Raw genomic sequence first — 24,835 nt, 5'->3', positions numbered from 1 at the left:
CTCCACCACCAAAGAGTGGCTCAAGTTCAGGGGTGAGTGGCCCAAGAACCAGGAGAGTGTGCTGGAAGTGGTGGTGAGCACAGATGGGTTTAAAGGAAATGCAGGACAAGAAGTTTGGTGTAAATTCCTGACCTCTGCCCATGATTGTGGTCCCAGAACACAAATTGGACACACGCTGGAGGAGAGGTCTGACATAGCAACTGGCATGTGCCGTGGAAAAGGGACCAGGTTGCCTGGGGATCAAGAATGCATCCCTGAGCATCACTTACCAGGACCCAGGGACTTCTCCAAGCCCCTAAAGGAATGTGCAATGGCCACACACGATCCAGGAGGGTGCTGGTCAGTCTGAGGGCTGTGGGAGCCTTGCTCCAAGTCTGAATGTCCTTTTCCTTACCCCATAATAGGCAGAGTCCTTGCTCTGAGTGCCCTCCCTGGTACCCAGGGCTGGGGCACTGTGCCCCACGAGGAGGGAGCCCAGCTGTTGTTCTAAGCACTGTCTGCTGGAGACACTCCAGCCTGGATTTCAAAGCAGCTGCCGCTCTTTCCTTGGATCTGAGGTGGCTCAGGGGGATCGGGCAGCTTTGTAATTTGAAACAATGGGGTTAGGGGGGACTGTGCCGCCGGCAGCCCCAGCCATACAAGGAAAGAGATCCCACTGTGTGCACAGCCCTGCATTCCCCATCCATCCTCCCCCTGCCCAGCCCGGGACAGGCAGCCCGCAGCATCCAGTGGCTCCCAAATACTCAGTGGCAGAGGCCAGGGGACACTGAGATGGGCATCAGGCACAGCTGGGTCCTGTCCCTCCTCATGCTGTCGCAGGTTGGGTTTGGGTTTCTCTCCCTCTTGTTTTCTACCCCATGTTGAAACTCTACGCCGGGGTGGGAGATGCTCGGGGGAATTTGCAATGGCAGATGGTGGGGAAAGCAGAAAAGGACAGAGCACACTGCCTGTGGGCACAGGAACACAACACCCCACGAGGGAGCCAGGAGTGAGCAGCCAAAGGTGGCCAGCCTGCCATCAATGCTTTGAATGTCAAAAATGCACAGGGCTTTCCTGCCTTCCCTACACACCTGCAGGCCAGGAACAATCCCACTCCGGATGGCTTTTCCCTTTCTTTCTCCTTCTTGCTTTTGCTCTCTCCTCCCTCTAAAACAAAGATGTTTCTCCAGATGCACTGGTCCCCATCCAACAGATCCCTTTGTCTTGTCGCTTTGAATTATATTTTCTTTGTATGCATTCGCCACTGTCCCAGGCTCAGCCCTGGATGTCTCATTAGGAGGGAGATTCTGGCTAGTGGTGCCAAAACTCCTCGCAATGCTGACGCAGAGGGATCCTTACTGGAGTGAGGATGCTAAAAGCTAAATCTCAGCCAAGGGAAGACTGCAGCATGAAGTCAGAGAGGAGAGATGCCCGAAGGGAATTTGGAAACTTTGGGATGATTTTAGGATTATAAAAGGGATGAAGAAAAATTACAGGAGCAGAGCCAGAAGACTTCTCACCCCAAGCATGTAATTTCCCATGCCAAATGTGTCACTGTCCCCAGGCTCTGTGGGGCCACGTGAGCCTCCTGTGGATGTTGTCCCCAGGGAGAGGCACAAGGGCAGCTCTGGCAGAGGCCACACAAAGCCCTGGGTGATGACAGCTCCTGCTGTCCCTTGCTCTGGGGTAGGGCCTGAGTCAACATCCCTGGGTGGGATGCCCTGAACTGCCAGGCAGGCAGGGCTCAGTCCTGCTGAGCAGCCTGGATGTGTGGTGATTTTACTGCAGACCTCAAAGGGCATTTGGGTGCTCAAAGCCAGACTCATTCCTTCCAACTGGCTTGATCTGGACTAGAAAAAGAAATGAGCTCTCCCTGCAGGCCTGCCCTCACTTAACTTTGCAAGAGGAAATTTTCTCCAGAGCTCCAGGGATTGGAGGACATTTTTGATGTGAGGGAGATATGGAAAGCCAGCCTGACCTTTTCAACCAGAGAAAGGCTGTTTCCCCACAAGTCTGTGTTGCAAAAAAATGTTGGGTTTTATTTTCCTCCCAACGCTGCACTGAAAACAAACATCCAAACCTCAAACTTTGCTACAAAGCACGATTGTCTCTGAAAACCAGCTCTTAGCCATTTCTATCCAGCCCTGCCTCCCTGTGCTGCTCCTGCCTCTCTGCAGGCTCAGGGAGTGTGGTGGGATCAGCCTGGGAAGTTATTTTGTTCCCACCAAACACCTTGGCTAGCATGGAGCCCTTTTATTGCCGGGATGTCATTCACACTGTGCTCGTTTAACACACACACCAGCTGCCTCTTTTCATGCTACTGGTCTGAGAACGAGGGCTGAGCTCTTCCCAAGTTCACAGGAAGATGGGCTCAGATGGGGATGTGGGATGTAAATCCCCTTGAACACTGCATATATTTGCATCTGCAGCTGATTTTATCTCCTCTCTCACATTGCAAGACTCCCTTGCCCTGTCAGGTTGGGGAAATGCAACGCATCCCTCACAGGTTGGATTTAGGATTGTTTTTCTGCTGTTGGTGATTGGTTTACTTTTCACTGAGTTTAAGGGTCCTATAATTACCAAACAAGGACTCTTTGCCATCAGACAGTATGGGTGCTGCTCAACCACCACATGGCTCCCAAACCAGCATCATCTGGAGTGGCACCACCTCTTCAGGCAGCCACAGCGTGGCACATGCATGGGGCAAGCCCTTCCTCAGCCACTGTGACTGTTTTCCCACTTTAGGACATAACAGAAGATCCTTTCAACAACATTTCCTTTGAAAAATAATCCATCTAGCTCTGTTTTTGGAAAGTGCTCCATGCTCTGCACAGGAAGAAGTTAATTACTGTCCGGGGGGTGAGGGCGTGTGTTCTCAAATGTTTTAAATGTTTAATTTTCTTGAAAGAAAAACCATCTCTGATCTCTGTTGGATCCTCTCCCTGTTTATACAGAGGGTTTCTATTAGCAGAGCCAACAGTACATCCCTGACCACCACGTCCGTGTCCTTTTCTTCTTCCCTCAAAACAGGAACCCCTCCCAAGGGGGGTGTGTCCCACCTCTCCGTGCACCTCTCTCCAGGGAGCAGGGAGTGCCCGAGCCCTCCTGGCAGTGTCTGCCTCTGAGGACTGCTCCATCCAGACCCTCAGCTGCCGTGAAATGGACTCTCACTGATGCAACTTTTCCTTTTTTACCCATTTTCCAGGATGCTGTGGGAAGAGTGGGGTGGGTGACCCCCTCAGCCCCTTCCAGCGAGGAGGATCAAAACGTCACTGAGACCTTTGTGGGTTCAAGGTGACTCCTGCTCACTCCAGCTGGGGATGGGCCATGATGATGAGCTATCCACAGCTATTTCAGATGAGGTTTTCAGGCAGAGAGTGTCCCACAGACATCCCTGTATCATAGAAGAGATTTTGCAGTATGGACATCAGTGGCTTTGCTTAGTCCCAACTTCCTCTGAGGGGATTTGGGGTATCTCCTGCATCCCATTTGCACCATGGATGGGCACAGGCTCCCAGGCCCACCCAGATGATGCCAGCTGTTGATCCCCAAATTGTTGAGGTCCTTTATGGGGTGCTGAGCATGGAGGCCCTGGGGAGATGGGCTCTGTGGTGGGACAGCCCTGAATGCCTGGCCATGCACTGCCTGCCAGGACACCCGGAGCTACCCATTCCCATGGAGAATTGATTTCCTTTTGTTATTGCTGCTTATCTCAGCCCTGCTGGTGCCGCCTTCAGGGCATTGTCAGGGGTGCTAATTTAATGCTGATGAGAGGATAATGAGAATGACCATCAGTGGTGTAATACCCGTTTGATTTTTAATTTATTACAGTAAGGAAGAGGTGACTAAGAGGAAGGGCTGGGGACAGCGGTCAGGGTGACCTAAGTGTGTATGCTGTGACATTTCCAGGTTGTGCTGGAGACTGAGGTGGGCAAACCCTTAGGGGCCTCTGGATTTCAGAGATTGTTCCATGAAGAGCTCGGGGCTTGGGCTGTCACCTTGTGGGGAGATCCACCCCATGGACCATCGGGTGGGGTGGATGATGGTCTCAGGATCCGATCCACTGCCAGAACCTCTAGGCTAGTGCTAAATGAATGGGGTTTCATGGGAGAGCAGATGGACAGGGTTTGCTCTTTGTCCTTGTGTGTGGATTTGGAGGGGATTAGTTGTGGGGCTGCTGAGAAATGGAGAAGGGCTTTGGCTCCTGGTTGTGAGGCTGGAGCAGGGGGGATGTTGGACAGGTTGAGGTGAACAAGTGGGACCCCAAAGGCTCTGCATCTCCTCCGATGACTTCAAACCTCTCCCAGCCTTAATTTTCAACTATCAAGTTCCTCTGGAGCCCCTTTCCCAGAACAGCTGGTATCTCACACCCGTGGCTTGTGTGCTCAAAAGCATCCTGCAGGAACCAAAGCTCACAGCAGCCCTTCTGCAGCAGGCTGGGTGCACAGTGCAGCCCTGTGACCCGAGGAACAGGCTCAAATTTGACCTCTCAGCTGCCCTTCTGCAGCATTACCCACATTTTGGTCTCAAAACATCCATTGAGAACGTGTGGATATAGCTGGCAAGGAAGGCAGCAATGCTGGGGGAGAAATGGGAGATGGAGAGGATGGGAGGGAGAGGAGACAGGGCCGAGGGAAGGCTGTGGGCGCTGCGTGTGCATCCGGCCAAACCCACATGCTGCTCTTCGCACTGAGAACTGCTGTGGCTGGAGGAAGGGGCTGCCTGGGGAGCACTCAGACTCTCCAGCTCTGCTGGGTCAGGGCTCCTCACAGCTTTATTTTGGCTGTGGGGGCGGCAGCGATGCTTTGCGGCGAGCTGTTGGGTGGCTGGCGGGGCTGGAGGAGCACCAGAATGACTTTATTTTGGAAATATGTCCCTGTGGAGCACTCAGTGTCCCTTGGCTATCCCAGCCCAGGGCCAGTCGAGCCGCTGGGACCTGCTCTGCTCACAATTGTACTCGCCCTGTCTCTTATCACTCTGCTGGGAAAAGAGCTGGTGAGAAAGGGAGCCAAGCTTGCTCGCACTCCCTTTGGCATGCCTGAGCCAAAGGCTGGCTTCTTTCTTCCTTTCTTTTTCCTTTCTTTCCTCTTTCTTTCTTTCCCAGGCACGTTTTTCAGGCTGATAGCGCAACAAGAGAGGATGAAAACGTGGTGGGGCTTTGGCCAGGATTGTGGAGGGGAAACGGTGTAGTGGTGCTTGGCAGCGCCGTGTCTGCTGTCGGGCCAGCCGGGTGCCAGGCAGGAAAGGGCGTCCCCAGCCCTGCTTGGAGCAGGACGAGGAGAGGAAAGGGATGGGGACAGAAAGGGCAGAGTGGCGCCCGGGGAGGGGTCACACCAGGTGGGAGAGTGCCTGGCTCCCCCCGGGCAGGTTGTACCCTTCAGCCTCACCACAGAGGAGAGTGGGGCTGGGGGGGCAGCGAGCTGTTGAATGTGGCCCAGAATAAACAACCTTCTGCCGCTGGAGAAAACAGCTGGCCTGTTTTCCAGGCGGACCGGGAAGTGGTGGAGCCTTTTTCCTCTGGCCCTGTTCCAACAGGGAGTTGCAGCAGTGTTAACCCACTCATGCTGTGTTAACCCACTCAGGCTGGATGGGAGCGAGGAGCTTGTCCCAGGACTGGTGCTGGCTCCACAGGGATGGACAGAGCTTCTCCCATTTGTGCTTTGCAGAGCAGCAAGGGTCAGCACTGTCACCACCTTTCCTGCTCTTACTGTGTTGACCACGGGTCTCCTTGGATGCTGTTGAATATGAACCCTCTGCCTCGAGTCCTGCTCCCCTCAGTGATCTGCTGGAAGAATGAATGGAGCTGGGGATGGGTCTGGATGTTCTCACTCAGCTTCCTCCACAGCAGGGGTGAGGTGGTATTGCAAACCATGGGGGGAAGGACAGCAAAGAGCATCCTACACCTTCCTGAGGGACTTTAAGAAAACACCCGAAGAAACACCAAGCCCATCACCTAATAGAATTATTGTTGCCAAAACCAGAGGTTTCCCCTCCTGACAAGTCATGGCAGCCCCATGAAGTCCCCATGTGTTTGCACTCTGGAGCAGAGCTGAGCTTAGCACAGACACGTGAGTGAATTGGCCACAGACCCCCAGGAGTCAGCCATAGGATGCCTCCCCACGGGAGGACCAACTCAGCATAAATATTTAATAGCTCCAGTAAATATTTAACTTCTCTGACATGAGCGAGGATGGAAAAAACAGACCCTGGCGGGCAACCTCACAAAGCCCCTGGGTGAAAGCTTCAGAGTGCTCTTCCCAACTCTCAGCCTGTTGTATGGGCTTCTAGGCAGGACCTGGCTTTCATTAGATGGATGTGCAGAGCCTAACACAGGGAGGCTGTGATCTGGAGTCGGATCTTTATAAAAATAGCATGCCCTTTGCATGAGTCAAGAAACACCCGCTCCCAATTAACCAGGAACGGCATCCATCTGAGGTTCAGCCCAGCACTTCAGCTGGCTCGTGCTCGGCATTGCCAGCATCTCTTTGGGCATTCCCAGCTCGAGGGAGCTTTTTAAAGGATGGGCACAGGTTGTGCAGCAGAGGAAATTCTGCTCTTCTTTGCTTTGAGGCTGCTTAATGCAGATGTCAACATTCCCAGAGGAGTTTTTGCTGTGGAGAGCACATGGTGATTGTGGTCAGTGCAAAACACCACCTCTCTACTGAGTGATCAGGAATGCCTGGAGCAAGAGGAGACCTGCACACCCTTGCTCCAGACTTATGCAAGCCAACCCTCTCATCTGACACGCTGAACCTCAAAATTTGCTTTTCAGCATCATTTCCTCTCTTTGTAATTGAAACACCACTGGCTGAGGGGTTGTCCCACACGTGCAAGATGCTAAAAAGCCCTTGTCCCATGTATCCAGCTGCCTCAGTACAGTGGTCAGGGATTTCAGGAACTGGCAAGTGGTCACAGAGCTCTGTCACAGGCTGTTTTATTTTGAAGAGCCAGCTTTGCACAGCGAGACCTAGAAACGTTGCCATCTGGTCGGATGTTTCTGCGCTAATATTAGTGCAGCTAAATATTTGCATGTGGGCCTCTTTTAGCACTGGGGCTCCCAGCGGAATATGGGCCACGTTTCTGGGGTTTTTAATAGAAAGCAAGAGAGGCCATGAAGTCAAAGGAAGAAAAGGTGTCAGAAAACACCACATCAGTGGAATGGGGCAACGGGGGCACTCCAGCAGGGAGAAGAGTCCCCAAAGGCTCTGTGTGACGAGTTCCAAGTGATGCTATGGGACTGATGGGTCTGATCTTGGGTGAAGCTCTGCCTCGTGTAAGGGAGGAAGCCTGACAGGTCAGCAAAGCTGAAACCACTCAGACTCATCCTTCCCGAGACACATTGCCCGATACTGGTTCTCCGAACTGTGGTTTCCTGATGCAGCTGTTTGATAAATATTTATCTCTGCTCTATTGCAAAGCAATTAGGACGGCCTCAGAAGTGGGTTTACTCAAGAGGCACCACAAAAATAAGACGATTTGGATAATGAATGTATCTATTTATTTTCCATTCATAAGGGCTCTCCTGAAAGCTCCTGCGGAAACAGGCGTTTCCCAAAGCTTTGTGTGTCTGTATGGTGCAGCACAAAGGTTAAAATTCACATCTCTGGTGTCACTCACCTCATACTGGTTTTACCCCAGTGTCCACACATGGAAGCTGCCAGCTTGCACCAGTATAAGGGAGAGATGGACAGGCTTTAGTCAGGCCACTGGCTGCAATTTGGGAAGCTCCAGTGTCCATATGGGCATCTCCCTGTGCAGGTTGTTGGGTATTGCTGTAGGTGAACACCCACTAACAGCAATTAAGCTGTGAGGGCTTGGTTTTTGCTGCAGAAAAAAGATGTGTTGCTGTCCTAGGAAGAAGGTCTGGGGGTCTTATATGAGGTGCTTGGTCATGGGAAAACAGTGGAGGGATGTATTCTCCAAATCTGTGAGCTCATGAGAGATTATGGGGTTTAGTTTCCTACTTTAAGATTGTTTTTATCTTCCTACTTTAAGATGGTTTTTATCTTCCTGCTTTGCCCAGGACAGAGGAGGTGCTGGGGCCATTCTTGGGCTGCAAACCCCTATGGTGTAGGGTGGATGCAGGCAGGTTACACTGACTGCTGTGGGGTCAGATCAGGGGTCAAGCCCCAATTTCCTGCTCATGCCTTCCAGGAGCCTGATCTCATTCCAGCCTCAGCCCACTGCTGCAGGGCTGCTCCAGGACATTCCTCAAGTGCTGCTGTCAAACACCCATTCCTGAGGATCAGCAGTATTGTCCCACCCCTGGAGGAGGTGTGGAGACACCAAGAGGTTTGCACATCCTTCGTGGAGGGACTGAAGGGTTTGCACAACCTCTGTGGAGAACTCAAGGGTGCTGCTGGCGGAAAAAGGAGCTGGTTTTATGGACTTGTAGCACAAACCAAGCGAATCCTCCACGTGTCATGGCCAGAAGATTAACTGGGGCCGAACTCTGGGAGGGTGACAAAGGGACAGAAGAGGTTCCTTTGTTGGATTTGGGAAGAGGCAGCCACTGCACTGTGCTTTGTGGAGTTGCCGCCTGTTGCATTGCTTTCTTCCCCTCTCCCTCCAACAGGTTGCTCGGCACAAGCCTCCCTGGCATTCAGGGCTGTCCCACCCCCTCCCCACGGCCCATCACCATCTGCTCACCAAACCCTGCACAGCCCAGCCCCAATCCCTCGTCCACCACAGCTCCACGGCCCTTTGTGCCATTTTATCCCCTCGGTCATAACTCCTCCACCGCTTGCCCCTCTCTCCCTCCTCCTTGCCCGTAAAGGCGAGAGGTGGGAAGGGAAAGGTTTCCCCAGCTCTGTGCAGAAATGTTCAAGTGTGTCAAAAGACAAAGCCTGTCCCCTTTGCAACCCACCAGCTGCTGCTGCCACAAAAGCAGGGAGAGGAGGGGGGCCAGGAGCGTGGGGGGCACTTTGTGACCCGAAAGGAAAAACCTTGAGAAAAGAACAGAATAAATATCCCCTCCTTCCGCCCCTTCTTAACAAGAGGGGACAGAATTAAACACTTTTGTTAAGTGAGGGGCTGTCCCCCACACCAGTTAACACGGCTCCTGCGCCCTGTCCTGGTGTCGGACTTTAACTCACTCTCTGTCGTGTCTTTCTCTTCACGGGCAGAAAATTCAATTAGTCTCGAGCAAATGCCTTCCTAAAGGACACAGAAAACGAAAATAAAGAGGAGAAATCTGCTTTCATCCTGTACAGAGAGAGGCTCTTGGGGGGGGGAAATACAGATTAGGGAGATAAAGAGGCAGGTTTAGGGCTTTCAAAAGGGGTTCTCTCTCTCTCTTCTTTTCTTCTTTCTGTTTTCCTTTCCTTTCTTTTCCTTTTTCTCCTTTTCTTCTTTTCTTTTCTTTTCTTTTCTTTTCTTTTCTTTTCTTTTCTTTTCTTTTTTCTCTTCTCTTCTCTTCTCTTCTCTTCTCTTCTCTCTTCTCTCTTCTCTCTTCTCTCTTCTCTCTTCTCTCTTCTCTCTTCTCTCTCTTCTCTTTTCTCATCTTCCTTTTTTTCTTTCTCTTTTGGTTTGCTTTCTTTGTCTTTCTTTTTTAATTCCTCACCTATCCTCTCTCCCTCTCTCATTCTTTGTCTCCTGCAGCCATCTGATGACCAAAGCCTGATCCCACACACCCCACTGCTGAATCAATCCGAACTCCTACATAAGCAGAACTCTGTTTATCTTGCTGTGAGTAAGACTCCAAACCAGCCCTGGGTTTTTGCCTGTCCGTACAGCTCCTCCATCCAGCTCCAGCCATACCCCACTGCCAGGAAAAGGGAAGGATTGATGCTGGGAACACTTCCCTGCTGGTCCAGCCCCTACAAACCAATGGATTTGGGGATTTCTGTAGGAACACTGGCAATTAGTGGCCCCTGGAAACCAAGGGGAACATTTCCAGCGGTTCTGCCTCAAGGACCAGCTCCCTGTGTGCTCAGTGCTCAGGCTCTGCCGGCCAGGCACTGTGCCAGGGGGGCACGGAAGGGCTGCTGCCTCCTCCACGGGGCACTCGGGGTTTATCGCGCACCGAGAGAGCAGCGAGCGTTTCCCGGCGGTCGCACTTCCTGCTCTTGATTGCAGATGCTGCTGTCTAATCACCGCTTCCTCCCCTGCCTCTCGCCCTGCACTGCAGCTCAGAGCTCCCTGGCAGCCCAGGGCAGGTTGGCATCATCCCACCCTCCGTGTTCACCTCCCACAAATGGTTTTCCCCACGTTGTTCACCTCCTCCTCCTCCTCCTCCTCTTCCAAGAAGTTCCTCTTCGTGCGCTGGTTTGGTCCTCGGCTGCCAATGCTCTGGAGCGAGGGCTGGTGCCTGATATTGCTGCGTGCCAGAGATAAGAGCTAATCTCTGTTTTATGGTCATGAATAAAACTTGCAGATCAGAGTCCCTGTGCGGAAATCAGGACCATACAAACCCTCACGGGAGGAGGGAGGGGGGCTGGCAGCACATCCCGTTTACTGAGGCTGTTGTTTTTGTGTCAGCCTGCCCCTACAATGGACCAGGCTGCACTGGCAGGGAGGTACAGCTCAGTAAGCACTGGGCCAGAGGGATCAAATACATTGGTGGGGCAGAAGACTTCATTTTTTGACTCAGCAGAGGCTGGAAATGGGGAGTTCACCATTGAGCCTCTCCTGAACACAGCTTTCTGGAAGGTATGAGGGGGAGAGGAAAAGAGGGGTGCTGAGACAGATGAAAAGCTGATTTTGCACTGAAAAAAGCTCACAACTGTCCCACAACAAAATTTTAAGGCAATGATTGTGTCTCTCAAGGTGAGGCTTTAGGAGGAAAAAGGACTCCACAAACAATATAGGAATTGCCTGGAAGGGAGAAAAGTTGACTGCCCTTCCTTCCAGCTGCTGCCATCTCTTTTTGTGCACCCAACATCTGGCAGAAAGCTTGGGGTTTTAGCTTGCATCCTTCTCCCCAGTGCCTCTCCTGCCCCACAAGCAGTGGATATGCTTGACTCATTCTGCTGGCATGGGCTTCATTGCCCAGAGCACAGGAGATGATGGACTAGATGGACATTTTTCAGGTTACTTTTGGAGATGAATTTGTAGCTGTGGCCTCCCAACACTTTCCAGTTGGTAGGAGGATGTGACAAACAATCTGAAGGACCAGAGGACAAGATCATGTGGGGTCGAGTGAGGAGATGGTGGAGCCCCCAAGAAAAAGGGTGGAAGAGGAAAAAGTAGGAGAAGAGACAGACTGTAGAATCAGAGGGAGAAAATCCGTTTGGGGACAGGGGTCTGTGTAGGTTTTTCCCTATATGCAGGCTTCCCCCAGGTTATCTTGCTCTGTCTGAAAGCTGGAGGGGGTTGGTGAAAGAACTGTTCAAAACCAGTACAGCCTCGGCGGAGCGCTGGTTAATGAGTTACTCGCTCATAGCCCCGAGCTCCTGTGAGCTGCTTTCATCTCCGAGCCAAAGGAAAGGATGGATCACTCCTCAGCAGCTTCCTCTGCAACATCTGGGCTCTGCAAGAGCCGGCTCTGGGTCTCTGGGAGCAACACAACAGCCACAGCCCTCCTGGGCATGGGATGCTCCCACTGTCCAGCTCCATGGAGAGCTGCTGGGATCTGAGCATAGTCTTGGTGCCACCACCAGCTGCTGTTCTGGCCCTGATTCAAGGCTTGGATTTCTCCAGCATGGATAGCCTGGTGTGCTCCAGTGTCCTGTGCCCTGCTGATGGCTCAGGCTGTGTGCCACCCACGGCTTCCAAGTTTAAAGAGAGGGATGGCAGACACCACCTCATGCCAAGTCCCTCATGGTCATCCATGAAGTCATCATGGCCTCCTTGACCATTGCTCTGGACTCATGTTGTCCTGAGGCCCTTTATTCCCTCCCTTTAAATAACACTTTTTCCTTTCCATAAACAGGGCTACCAGGCTCCACACTCCAGGGAGAAATTCCCACTCCTGTTCCCTTCATGGTCTGATGAGACAAAGTAGAAAAAATGGTTGGAGGGGAGAAGAAAGGAGCTGGTTTTGAAATGAATAGAAGCTGCTGGTCAGGCTGCCACTGAACAGACAAAGGCTTTCCAGCATGTAGCTGCTTGTCTATGCAGGGAAATTAATTGGAACAGCTTTTCCAAATTAGCTGCATCTGATGATGATAAAAATAATAAAAACAAATAGTGGATTAAGTTAAATTAGGAAAAAGCAGCTTTATTCTGGAATAGGCGTGTCCGCATTCCAGCATATTTTATTCCACAATAGCAGCTTTGCTGTGCTGCCCTGTGCAGGCAAGCCCCAACACCAGCCCTGTGCACACTCCTGCTCCTCCTCTGCAGGGCAATCCTGCCTGCTTGCTCTTCTCTCCTGCTGCCAGAGGCTCCTCCAGACTTTCTCCTTCAGGCTGCCATTTTTCCAGCACTTCTCCCTGCTTGAAAGTCCTCCAAGAACCTGGTCCAGCCTGTCTTGTGGATTTTGGTGTTTCTCACCCCAGTGAAATCTGCCCCCAGCCCTTCCCAAACATGTGTGTGACCCTGCTGCCCCTGATCCTGCAACAACCTCCCATCCAAATTTGGACTAATTCCCACTTTGAAAATTCACTTGATTCCTTTGCTTAGCACCCAGTCCTTTTCCCCCAAAAGCTGGATTGCACAGGCAGCTTGTCTGCCTTCAGCTTAGCTCCTAACTGACATCTGCACACACATACAAAAACCCCAGATTTATTTTGGATGGGGAAAGATGAGAATTTGGCACACACAGCCAAACTGTGACCTCTGTGACCACTCTGCATTTGCAGAGCCTGGTTGCTGGATTTCATTTCATTGCTGCCAGTTCCATGGGCTCAGTCTCCAGTGGGGTGAGCAGGAGTGACTCCACTGACCGTGCAGAGCTACAGCATCTTATATCAGATTAAGATCTTGCCCTTTCTATTAGAAGAAAGACATAATTTTAATTATCTTGACATGTTTATCACTGTGAGCCTGGGCCCGTTATCTCCACGGGTTCATTCTCAAACGTGCAGAGCTGCAAGAGCATGATTGTCTTTCAGTAAAATCCCGCTTGAGGTATTTCTGCAGCTGCACTTTGTGTCAAAGGATAAAAAATGTGCAGGGCGACTTTCCTCGCATTGTTGAGCAGGAGTAGCTGCTGTTTGCTGCGAGCCATTGCCTACACAATGGGGCTTCAGCTATTACAGCTAATTTATGGGTCTGCATGTCAAACCATCTTGCAGGGAGGGTTTAAAGACATTAAAAAAGTGGTTTGTGTTCGTTTCCCTAAAAGTTGCTTCGCCGTGCGGGTTGGAGTGCAAGAGCTACTGGTTTGCTGTGTGTCAGGTTGACTCCTGACCCCACACAGCTAATCTGGGACTCAAATCTGGGACTCCTGACCCCACACAGCTAATCTGGGACTCAAATCTGGGACTCCTGACCCCACACAGCTAATCTGGGACTCATCCCAGAGCCACTCATCCACTCATGGGAGCATGTGGGATGTAATGAGTTGCCCATCATCACTCAAACCCCATCTTCTGTGCCAGTGTGCCCTTAGAAAAATCCTATTACCTTTTTTCTTCTTTGACCTTTATATCATCTCCACAAAGATTTTCTTTTTTTTTATTGACATTTTCAATGTGAATTTGAAAAATACTTGAAACCTCTGCCTTGTGGTCTGCTGAGTTGCCTGCCTGATTCTGCATCCATCTCGCTCTTACACTGACCAAAGTCATTCTGCAGATTTCCTTCTCCCTGTTTGACCAGCTGGGTAGTTTGCATCATATGTAGTAAATTCCTTGTGAGTTATTATTTGTGTTTATTATTCACTACACCAAAGGGCCCAGGCATCCTAAGCATGGGGTCCTTGACCAACACACAGAAAATATTCTCTCTTTCCCACCAAGTTTTACGATCGAAGAACAAAACATGAGATAACTGAGGCTTGTCAGAGAGCCCCAGACCACAGTGTCAGCCAGCCCTAAATAGTCCCAGCATCATAAGCAAGGCTAAAAATAAGTCAAATGAGGTTTATTTTCATTATTATTCTGCCAGAATATATCTTCTCCAGCATATGACCTCTCTCCAGCCCCATTGCCAAAGTTTCCAGGAGCAGCCTTCCCTCTTCCTCCTCTTCCTCATCCCAGCCCCACCATTCCCATCCCCTCGGGGAGCCACTCCCGCCAGCGCTGGGGTCCCGCAGGTTGCAGCAGCAGCAGATGGCAGCCGCAGGGGTCGGGTCACTTGTCACACCATGCCGGTCACTGCCTGCAGCCCCCGCCAGCCCAGCCTCTGCGTTTGTTTGTCTAATGTGGCCCGAAGGGCTGGTCCCTGCCGGCCCCGCTCGGGTGGCAGCTTCATCCCGGCCATGCTCGTGCTGTCCTGCCTGTGTCACTCTGCCTGGGTCACACTGTGATCCCCAGGGCCAGGGCTTTCCCCAGACAGCAGCTTTCACCACATTTTCCTGATGGGGTCTGTGTAGGTCAAGGCAGAGCCCAGTCAAACCCAGCTCCAGCAACGTGGGAAGGAATAAGGCAGCAATGACCCATCCAGGGTAATAGCTCTGCTCTCAGCAAGTCTGGGATAGCATGGAAGTGGCTCAGGAAGTGGCTCTGTCCCCTTCACACCTGTGCTCAGCCATTTAGGACAACGTGGGCATCTCTCAGTGCCGTGTTGGTCCCTGGAGTCCATCCTGGCCTCTCAGCCCAGTGCTGGGGATGAGGGACCTTGCTCAGGCAGGTGCAAAGTGCTGCTGGCAAAAGGCAGAGTGACGAGTGAGGGTGGCAATGAGAAATTGCTCGTGGTCACAGGGAACACTCAAGATCATGAAATCACACTGCAATCTGTAATTACCAGGAGGAGGTTGGGGAATCAGAAGCAGCAAGAAAGCTAAGAAAAGGAACAATGTGGCCATCGAATTTTAATTTTTCCTACAACAATCAGGGGAAACTTATCTCCAGATTCAGGGAGTAAATTTAATTTTTACCCTTCGCTCTCCTTCCCATCATTCAGTGGAGCACAATGGCAGAGACTCAGCCTCGGATGTTTCTCCTTCCCCTGAGGGACGTCTGCTTGCTCTGGTGTGGCAGAGCCCACATCCTGGGATAAATGCCCTAATCCCAGGGCTAGAAGAGGAGATTCCCCTGGTGGGCTCCTGTCTCCTGTGCCTTTTCTTTCTCTGTCACAAGTGGGAGTATTACAAGACTCACTGACGGTGTACAGAGCTGCTCTGCCAAGGAACTGCTTGGTTTATGTACAGCAGACAAAAGGCAGAGACACAACTAAAGCACAAAACAGGGACGTGACATGCCCAAGTATGCAGGCAAGGAGGGGGCAGAGGTTTTAAGTCATCCTGCTGCAGTGACAAAGCCGGTGGCAGCATTGAAGCAAAGCTCAGTGCCTCTCACACCTTCAGGGGTGACTGTCAAAGGGAGCCTGGAGATGCCAGGGGGGCACAGAGCAACCCTGCCAGCCCCAGAGCCCATCCTATAGCCAATGCAAAGCATGGCATCGTGAGAGAGAAGCCGTCAAGAAGCAAACCCATTCTCCCCTTGGAGCAAAATTGCTTGCATAGCTGCACCCCAGCACTTCCCAGCCTTTCTGTCTTTTGCTTAATTAACTACAGAGCTTGTATGATTTTCTTTTTTTAGCGAAAAAAAAAAAAAGAAAAAAAGAAAAAAAAAAAAGAAAAAGGAAGAAAAAGAGAAAAAAGAAGAAGAAAATCAGAGAAGAATGCCGTTTTTGCAAACGCCCCCCGCTCCCGCGGGATCGCACGGATTTGCAGCCCCACGGCTGCTTCCGCCACCGGCCGCCCCCGCAGGACCCCGGCGCTGGCCCGGCTCCCCCGCACACAGATGTGGGCTTCCCCCGGGCCCCCGGCGCTGAGCTGGGAAAGGCCAAACCTGCCACGGTCCTTTCACAGCTCTGTCAAGAGCATCACCCCCCCGCTGGGGCATCCCCCGCATCCCGCACCGGCCCGCAGCGGCAAGGCGGTGCGTCCCTTCCCGAGGCGGTGGGAAACACTTCGTCCCCAGCTCCGTCTTTCCTCAGTAGGAAGGATTCCCGGTAAATAAACAGCAGCTGTTGGTGAACTGGATCTGAGGTTTTTTTCCCATTCTGGGAGCAGAACTGTGATTGCGTCCAGGTGTGGGGAGCCGGGGCCGGAGGCTGAGCGCTGGGATGCTCAGCAGACAGATTTGGCATCGTTCTGTTTGAACCGTGATGGGAAGACTCAGGGCTGACCCTAGCACTGAAAGACAAGATTCTGTGGTGTGAGAGCGACTGTGCCTCAAGCTCCGGGGCTGTCTGCTGCAGGGAGGCAGTTTTGGGGAGCTCACGAGGCTGCTCCCCATCCCCAATGCTCTCTCATTTTCCCAGCTTTCATGTCCCTCTCCCCACGACATGGTCCCCATCACATCAGGCTGTACCAAAGCCCTCAGTCTTGGTGGAAACTTGGCTTGAGACACAGGAAACCAAACTCAGTTTCACTTCGGTTTGGTGTCGGGTTTTTATTTTTAATGTTGAGCCAGATCTACAGATCTGAGATCAGCCCAAGTTCAAGGGCCTTTGCAGTCTGGTCTTCATCCCTGCCTGAGGAATACCCTGGGAAGCCTCAGCATTACCCCTGGGGTGGCTGGCAGTCCCAGGCCACCCAGAGCTGCAGGGTTGCTGATTGAGATGAGGGATGAAGGCTCATTGTAGCTCATCCTGCATGGTAGCTCTGAGCTGTCCCGTGGGGATCCCTGAGGACCCACAAAGCCCAGGGGTGAAAGCGCAAAGTTGCATTTTCACTCACTGGGGAGGGAGCTCAGCTGCAGGTGAAAGGGCCAGGGTGGCCCAGGGGTCACATCCCATGGCTGATGCCACCTCCTTTCCAAACGCCCGGAACTGCCAGCCCTGATCATTCATTTCACCCTGGTCATGCTGACTCCTCCATCAGGGACTTTCTCACACTGGGGTACAAATCAGAGCTGTTCTCCTTCGGTGATGCCAGTGTTCTCACCAGACCCCAACAAAACCCATCCCCATGCCTGCTGTCCTCCTGCCACTCAGGGACACTGTGTCGCCTGCACTCTGTGCCCGCCCTGGCAATGGCTCAGCCATGAATCACTGTCTGGCACGGACAGCATCCCTCTCCATACCACACCTGCCACGCTTTGGTTCACCCTTCCCCTGGACAAGTTTTTCCCCCTCCCTTTGAGAGTGGCTCTTTTCAGCTCCCCGTGGAAGGAGCCTGTTCTCCCGGTGATGGATTGCACCTGATTTCAATATCAATGCGCCTCTGCCCGCACAGCCCCAAGCAGCCTGTTTAGCCGAGGTTTGTTAACAGGATCACCCTCCTCCTCCTGCCTTCCCTCCCTGCTGCCTCCTGCTCTGCACTGAGGAGCCGAGGCAGTGGCTGATCCATCCTTGGGAAAGGATTTTCCTACCAGCTAGGCGGGCAGTGCTGGTGACGGGGCTGTGATGCATCAGGCACAGGGATGGCCTTGCAGAGGGGTTTGCCGAGGGCTGTTCAGTCAGAGAAGAGTGGTCAGTATGGGGTCTCCACTGCTGAGCATGCTGCCCTAGGAGAATGATGTTGCCATGGTGCCTCCTCTCCCTCTGCTGATTTAAAAAAAAAATGAAAGAGAAGAAAAAAGATGATCCTTTCTTTTCTCCCAGGCTTTTATCTCCCCCTCTAAGGCTGTTGCTTTGAGTCCTATGTCGAAAGCATCCATTGCTAAAGGAGCCAGAGGGAACCATAAATTCAGGCGACCCCGAGTGATGCCTCTTGCCCCACACCCCATCCAATGAGGGGCCTTTGTTCTTCCCACTGGCTGCGATTTATGGTCTCCAAGCCAGGGCTGTTCCCTAGAGAGCTGTCACCCTTGTCCCCAAACTGACAGACAAGCCACTGAAGAGGCACCAAGAGTGTTTTGGCAGCGCAATACCTGCTCCAAAAACAGCAGCCTTGTTTTGAGCCAAACCCAGCCTGAAGGGCTGCCCACTTCTCTGCGTGTTGCATGTCCCACAGGGATCAGAGTCATGATGACAGCCCCCTGCTAACCAGCTTTTCAAAGCTATCCTGTGGTTTGGAGATCCTCAATTCCCACCACACGGGCCAAGGGGGTGTCAGTGTCCCTGCGAGGTGCCAGCCTGGCCAGCTGTGAACAGGCTCCTGACTGCCAGGCTGCAGCTCATTGGGAGCAACCTGTGGGCTTCTTCAGCAAAAAAAATCCCCTGCTACACTGACATCTTACCAAGAGAGCAGAAAAGGCAAAAACTCTACTGATATCAACTTCCCGAGCTGAGAAAGTGCAAATAAAATCATCCCAGAAAAACACATCCTTCCAAGCCATCCTGGCTGCCACGTGTGGTCAGATCAGAGGCCAGAGGAAAAGAATGGAAAGTCCCATGGAAAAGGTGAAGAAGCGATGTGAATTACTCATCCAGGCCTGGCTGGCCCAAAGGGCGATCTGCTGGCTCTCCATGTGAGTGCAGGACACTTAAACCCTTGCCTGTATCTCTGGGGATCTTCCAGAACTGCTCAGCCAGAGTCAGCATCTGTTCCCCCCTCTCCTCTCCCCTCCCCAGAGTTTAGCTAAGCTTCATGTCATGGAGAAGAGGAAAAGGAAAACAGAGGGTGAGGGGGGAAGCAATGCAAACTGTAAAAACAGTGAAGGATGCCTCCAGCGCCCTGGGGAGCTCAGGAATGGGAATGAGGGCCTAAATTTTCCAACAGGAAAAATAAACTCTCCTGATGAGCCAGGGAGGTGAGTGCCTCTGGATGAGATCAAGATGGTCTGAAACTGGGAGGTGCCAGACAGCTCATCCTCCTCTGCAATCCCCTGTGATACCTGGGTCCGTGTTTCTCATATCTGTGGCTGACTTTGGGGCTGCTGTGGTTGTTTCTGTGCTAGCTCTGTTCCAGGGATCCAGGTGAGGGCCTGTGGTAATGCCAGCATAGCCCATGTGGATTCTAATGCTGGGATAAAGGCACAGCTCTCCTGTAGTAGCTCTTACCAGGACTTGGATGGTTAAATTTGACCCCAGAAACACCCTGTTGCCCTCCTTTTATTTCTGAACCAGCATCTGTTGTCACACACAGCACGGTGGGACAGTCTATCCCATTGCCTGCAAACCCTGTGGTGACACCACATCAGCCAAGCTTGGCTTCCCACCATGGTGCACATTCCCTGGGGACCCTGTGACAGCAGCTGGGGTGGCTGTCCAATCTTGGCTCTCACCCTGCTGACGAAGGTGAGAAGAATTTTCCTCTCTCCATGGCTGGCTGTGAGGGCACAGGAACATATATTGGCCATCACTCTTCCTCATAACCGACCAAGTCACAACTTCACCCCTGGACTTCTCTACCCGGAAAGGTTTTTGCTGACTTTTTGCTGAGATTCACTTTCAAGACTGGGGCTGAGCAAGCAGCTGGGGAGGTGCCAAAGCTGCTTCTCCGTAGCCCCGCTCCCCGCCGGGGCCGCGGGGGCTGTTGGCAGCCAGAGGAGCAGCTGCTCACCAGGAGTTGCATCACGGAGGTGGATGTAGGTGGGGCTGGTGGCGGGCGGTTCGTGCCTTGGGGCTGCTCTTCACTGCGGTGTCTGACAGCTGCTGGCAGGTAAGGGCTGGCCGGCAGGATCGGCGCTGTCTGAAACACAAACGCGCACCAGAAAAAGGAGCCGCGGGACAGGGATGGGCGAGCACGCTGGAGTCTTCTTGACAGCTGGATTTCCTGTGCCTGCGCCAGCTCCCTGACGCAGGGCTCTCCCCTGTGCAGCTCCTGGGGCCGCTGCTCCCCTGGAGATGAGGAATTGAACAAGTCCGGGGTGCAGCGAGGGGTCTGCAAACCTCTCACCGCACAGGCAGCTTCTGCCCCAAGTGCTCCCTGGCTGGGAGCGACGGTGGGGAGCAGCAGGTCTAGCCCTCAAGCAGAGATTGTGATGGAAATATTCCAGCAGCTCTCCAGTAGGAAGGTAAAACCTCTTCCAAGCCCAGCTCCCTGCAAAGGTTTCCCGAGGGCTCAGCTGGAGGCTGCCGAGGGATCTAACCTCGCACGGGTGAGACGTGCAGCTGCCTCCAGCACCCACTGCATTGCCTCCCGCCAAGCCACAATCCACAAAACAGAGCGAACTGGGATCACACGAGGTGTATCTCCGTGGGTTTTTCAAGAGAACTCATGGGAAGGCTAAATAATGTTGATCTCTCCCCTTTCTTCTCCAGAAATTCCCTATGTGTATGGTTTTTTCCATCCAGCCTACACACCATCGCAAGGAATCCAAGTCTGGTAGCTCCTGCCTCCCCAGTCCATCTTGTAGGAAGCATGAATGTAGCTTGAATGATGCTGCCAAGCTGTACCACGTGCCCACCAGGCACTTTTGGCAAGTCCTGGAAGTGACTAAAACACGGGACTGACATGCATAGAGACATCCGTAATATTTTCCCGGGCAGCTCTGTGGCATGCAGGGCATCAGCATTGTGGTTAATTAAACTGCGGTCTCCACAGCAACCGGGCAGGAATAGGAGGAATTATATATTTGCTTTTATTTATAGTGGCAGCCTTCATCCTGAGATTAAATGGGAACCAGCCCCTCTCCCCTCACACACAGCAGCTCCGGGGCAGCTTCTGCAGCGGGAGAGGGAAGAAAAGGCTGCTTGTTTCTCAAGATGCCCTTTGCTATTCAAGTTCCTTCTACGTGGTTTTATTCAGCTGCATCTTACACCAGGCATCAAACAAGCCCCAGACTATTATGTGCTGGAAGTTTTCCCCATGGAGAAAGCTGCTTGGATCCGCCTTGTGTTTTCCAGTCCATCTCCCCAGTGAGACACACAGACAAGTTAAAACAGGCAGATTTCGACAGGGCCCAGAACGAGGGTTGTGAAGGATCTGCCAGGCATGGAAGGGCTGCCTCCCCTTGCTCCCTGTCCTTCCCAGTGGAAATCAGGAAGGTTGCTATTTTCCCAGACTCCAGCATGGGGTTTTTCCTGTCCCACCAGCACCCACAAGCTCACTGCCAGCCAGCCGGTTCCTGTCAAGGAGGAGGAAATTTGTCACACTGGTGGCAGGGTGGGGAAGTGATGGGGATCTGCACATCAGGGCTCCAAGCAAGGGTGGGGACTTTGCTGCTAATGCGAACTGAAGGCTGGTTAGGCAAGGGCTGCTCACAGCCCAGCATCTCTGAGAGTGCTCCCTCCTTCCTAGCCCCGAGGAACCCCCAGGGCTCAGGAACAGGGGCAGGGTTGGGGCACCCCTTTCCCCAGGGTGAAATTTTTCCATGTCTAGAGCTGGAGAGTATCCAGTGGCCAAGAAGATCCCCAAGGGTAGATTACTCATCTTAGTGATGGGCTTTTTGGTTTTCTGGACTATCTGAGGCTCTAAGAATTTGCATCCAAGCCTGGCAGCAGCGTTTATTCTTTAAATTACCCAAATAAAGGGGAGTTTGAGGAAGCAAGAGGTTTAGGTGAGAGGTTGGACTAAGTATGGAAGCAAAAGGAGAAGAGACAGTGAGGGGAAAAAAGGGAACAGAAAATGGGAACTTTGTGGGAGGAAATGGCATATTTTAAGGTTTTTTGGGGAAGAGGATCTTCACCTTTATCTAGACCAACCACTTACACCGTTTTGAAAATTTCTGCTTGCAGGAACTTGGCCCAGGAGCTGAGCTGCCTCTGGTGAACAGGATTGAGTTCACTAAAAAATGTGCCCTTTTGTGGGGAACCAGCAATGTGCAAATCCAGGACAAATGCAAATGCAGGGCTTCAGCCAAAACAAGGGAGGGAGATCATTTGGAAGATGTCGAAACATCTTGTTTCAACATTTTTTTCAGAACAAAGTGTGCTTTTTTTTTTATCTTCTTTATTCCAAAACAGCTTTTCCTATTATGAACAGTGCTGCGAGCCAAAAGGAGAAGAAAGGTTAAAAAGGTGCAAAGGGAAGGAAACATTGCGGATTTGGTTGGAGCGATGTTTCAGGTTGAGCTGAAACAACTCCTTTTTTGACATCTTTCCAACCTTTTCCCACTTGGTACTTTTTTGGCGCAGAGAGCAAGCAGAGAAACCCCATCCCGCAGAGCACCCCTGCCAACCAGGGATGGAGTCAGCCGTGCAGCCACCCCAAAATACCACTCGGCTGCTTAAAATAACCCAGTTTCTCCCGTTCTCTGCCAAATCTTCAGGGCTGTGAGCGCAGCACGGCTCAGCCTCTCTGCCTGCTGAGGAAACACATGGGGCGAGGAAGGGGTCAGAAGTCCCCCCGCGTCCCCGAGGGGAGCCAGCTGCTCCATCCCAACGGTCTCCCACCTTCCCTCGCCCCGGCACCGCTCCGCTTTGCCACTGGAGCATGCGAAACCCAAGCGGCCGAGGAAGAATACTGCCCTTTGTGCGAGCTGAAAGCGGGCCATGTGTTGCGCTAATGCTGCCGGTGAGCCCACCCCGAGCCGCGCATTCAGGCCTAGATTAGCGCAGCTATCAGGACACATTTAGATATGGACGATTTCCTCCGCCGTCGCCGGCGAGGGGGGATAGAGTGTGGGAAAGCTCTTCCCTGGGCTCGGGGCCCTTCTCTCGCCCACCACTGCCCAATCCCAGAGCCGGGCTCGGGCTGTTAATCGGATTCCCACCGCGCCGGGCGAGATACCGCAGCGGCGTGTGACCTTCCCGGAGGTGCGGGGCGGCGGAGGAGCCCTGTGGGAACCAGGGCGAGGGAGGCTCTGCTGGAAAGGAGGAGATTTTTCAGGGTTCAATAGTCAAGGTCTTTTCCAGCAGGCCGCTGTGCCTCGCAAGCTCGCATCGCACCTGTGATGTCCCCAGCTCACGGCATTGTCCCCCGAGACAGCCCACCGGAGAGGAGTGCTGTTAACCCTTGGTGGGCTGGGTGGCTGGAAATTAATTTAGAGGGGCAGAAAACATGTGGGGGAGGGAGGGGAGGGGCAGATAGCTCGGCTCAGTGGAAGTGGCATCACCCTGTGCCTGATAATAGCTCTAAAGTCTCCCTGTCCAGGCAGGAGGGTTGGGCCCAGGCTGGAGCAGCAGTTGTTCACCTGCTGTCATGGGCTTCAAGGTGCTAAAGCGACATGCAGGTGGGACATCCTCACAGTCCTGACCTTGTCATCTCTGCCCAAAACAAGGCTGCTGCATGGGAACACCCTGCCGGGCGGGACTGATGTCTCCTGCCTGTTACTGGAGGCAATATGGGCAATACAGAGGTTATGTGGTTTCTTCCCAATTAGCAGCGTGGCAGGGACTACCAGGCAGGACTTTTGGCTCCCTTCCTCCCCTAAACCCGTGCTGTTTGGGGCAAATGTATGCCAAACGCTGTTGTAAATGTATGGAATGGAGAGCAATGCTGTGCAGGTCTTCAGCTGTGACCAGAGAGAGCCAGACCTGGGCCATGGCACCCAGATGGGTGACACTGGGCTGCATGACATGTCCCCCTCCCAGCAGTGGCTGTGGAGGGACTGTCTGACACAGGACCACAGCCTCAGGGACCTGTGGGCAGACACGATCTCTCCTGTCCTCTCCACCCGAGCCGAAGCACCTGGAGCAAACATGGTCTGCCTTGACTGACGCCCCAGGTACAGGGATTGTAAGGATGGCATCAGGATGGCTCACGGAAACCTTGGGACAGGCTTTGGGGGATGGGGCTGGGGCTGGCTCGTGGGAATCGGCTGTAACGGAGAGCAAACCCCCGCGGGGACACTTCCAAAGCGAGTGCCAATCCTGCCACCTCCTCCTCCCACCCGCGCGGCTCCTCCCGTGCTGCCCGCGGACCCCCGCCGGGAGCGGCTCTCATTCCCACCTTCCCAAGGCGGGGAGGAAGGACGGCAAACTTCACACCAGCGTGTCAGGCAAGCTCCCAGGACACCTCCACAGCATCCTGCCCCTCCACCCCCGTGCCTTCTCACCCACCTCCTGCTCCTCCCTCGGATGCTGCTATAAAGACATCAGCGGCAGTAAAGAGGTTAATGCGTGTGGGAGGAGGAGGCGGGGGAGAGGGAAGCGGTTCCCATGAACAGGGTCCAAGGCTTATACAGCCTCCTCAGCAAAGCAGAGCATCTGGCCCTGGGGTTCATTTGCCCTGGAGCAGATGGTCCTGTCCTCCATCCATGCGGCCAGGCAGGCGATGGGCTCTGGCTGATGCTGAGCCCCAAAGAGCCTTTTGTCACTTGGACATTTCGCAGGAGATGAGGCTGAGTCCGGGGGGAGGGAGAGGGACGGGAAAGATGTGCCTGGGAGAGTTCTGAAATTCTCAGTCTGAGCAGGGTCCTTCCTGTAGGTGTTTTTTCTAATATGAGAAGCCTGCAGAGCTCAGTGCTGAGCCCTTAACCCATCTTTAGCTGTGCCCAGCTCCAGCTCACTTCTATCAGTGTCTCTCACAGAGTGGCACTGGCACCTCCTGGCTCTCACACCACTGAGTGCACAATGAGGGCACCACGGTGGGGAGGAGAGACTGGCTGTGGTCAGCCTGCCTGGGCACGTTGTTCTGCTGCAAGGAGGCTTGGCACGTTCAAAGCCACACGTCCAGCTCTGTCTGCCTTGTCACACTGCCTGAGGAGGCTCACCTGGGAAAGTCTGGCAGATCCTGCTGGGACAGGCCTCGGGGAGAAAAGCCACATCTTCTGTCACCTCCCCAGGGCTAGGATGCTGGTGTCCCAAGGCCCAAACATGCCCTGAGGCAGTGCTTTGGGGATGCCCTGCCCAGAGCAGAGAGTTAGAGCTCCCAAAACAGATGCTACATTCATTGTCTGTGCTGCTGAGCAAGGTGTTTGGTGGAGAACACGCTTGCTAAGGGTGCTGCAGAGAGGATTTATGGCATGGTGGTTTAAGGATGCAACCAGAGCTGAGCTTAGAAGGTTCCTGGTTTCCTGAGAAGAATCTCTCTCCACTACACAGGAGGTTTCCTTGCCTGGGGCTGCTGGACAAGGCTGAATCAAGGTCATGG

This window comes from Lichenostomus cassidix, chromosome 14 (genome assembly GCF_008360975.1).
Source record: "Lichenostomus cassidix isolate B80296 chromosome 14, HeHo_3.0, whole genome shotgun sequence".
Taxonomy (NCBI): domain Eukaryota; kingdom Metazoa; phylum Chordata; class Aves; order Passeriformes; family Meliphagidae; genus Lichenostomus; species Lichenostomus cassidix.
The sequence above is the reverse complement of the archived record's forward strand: the minus strand, read 5'-3'. Positions refer to the sequence as shown.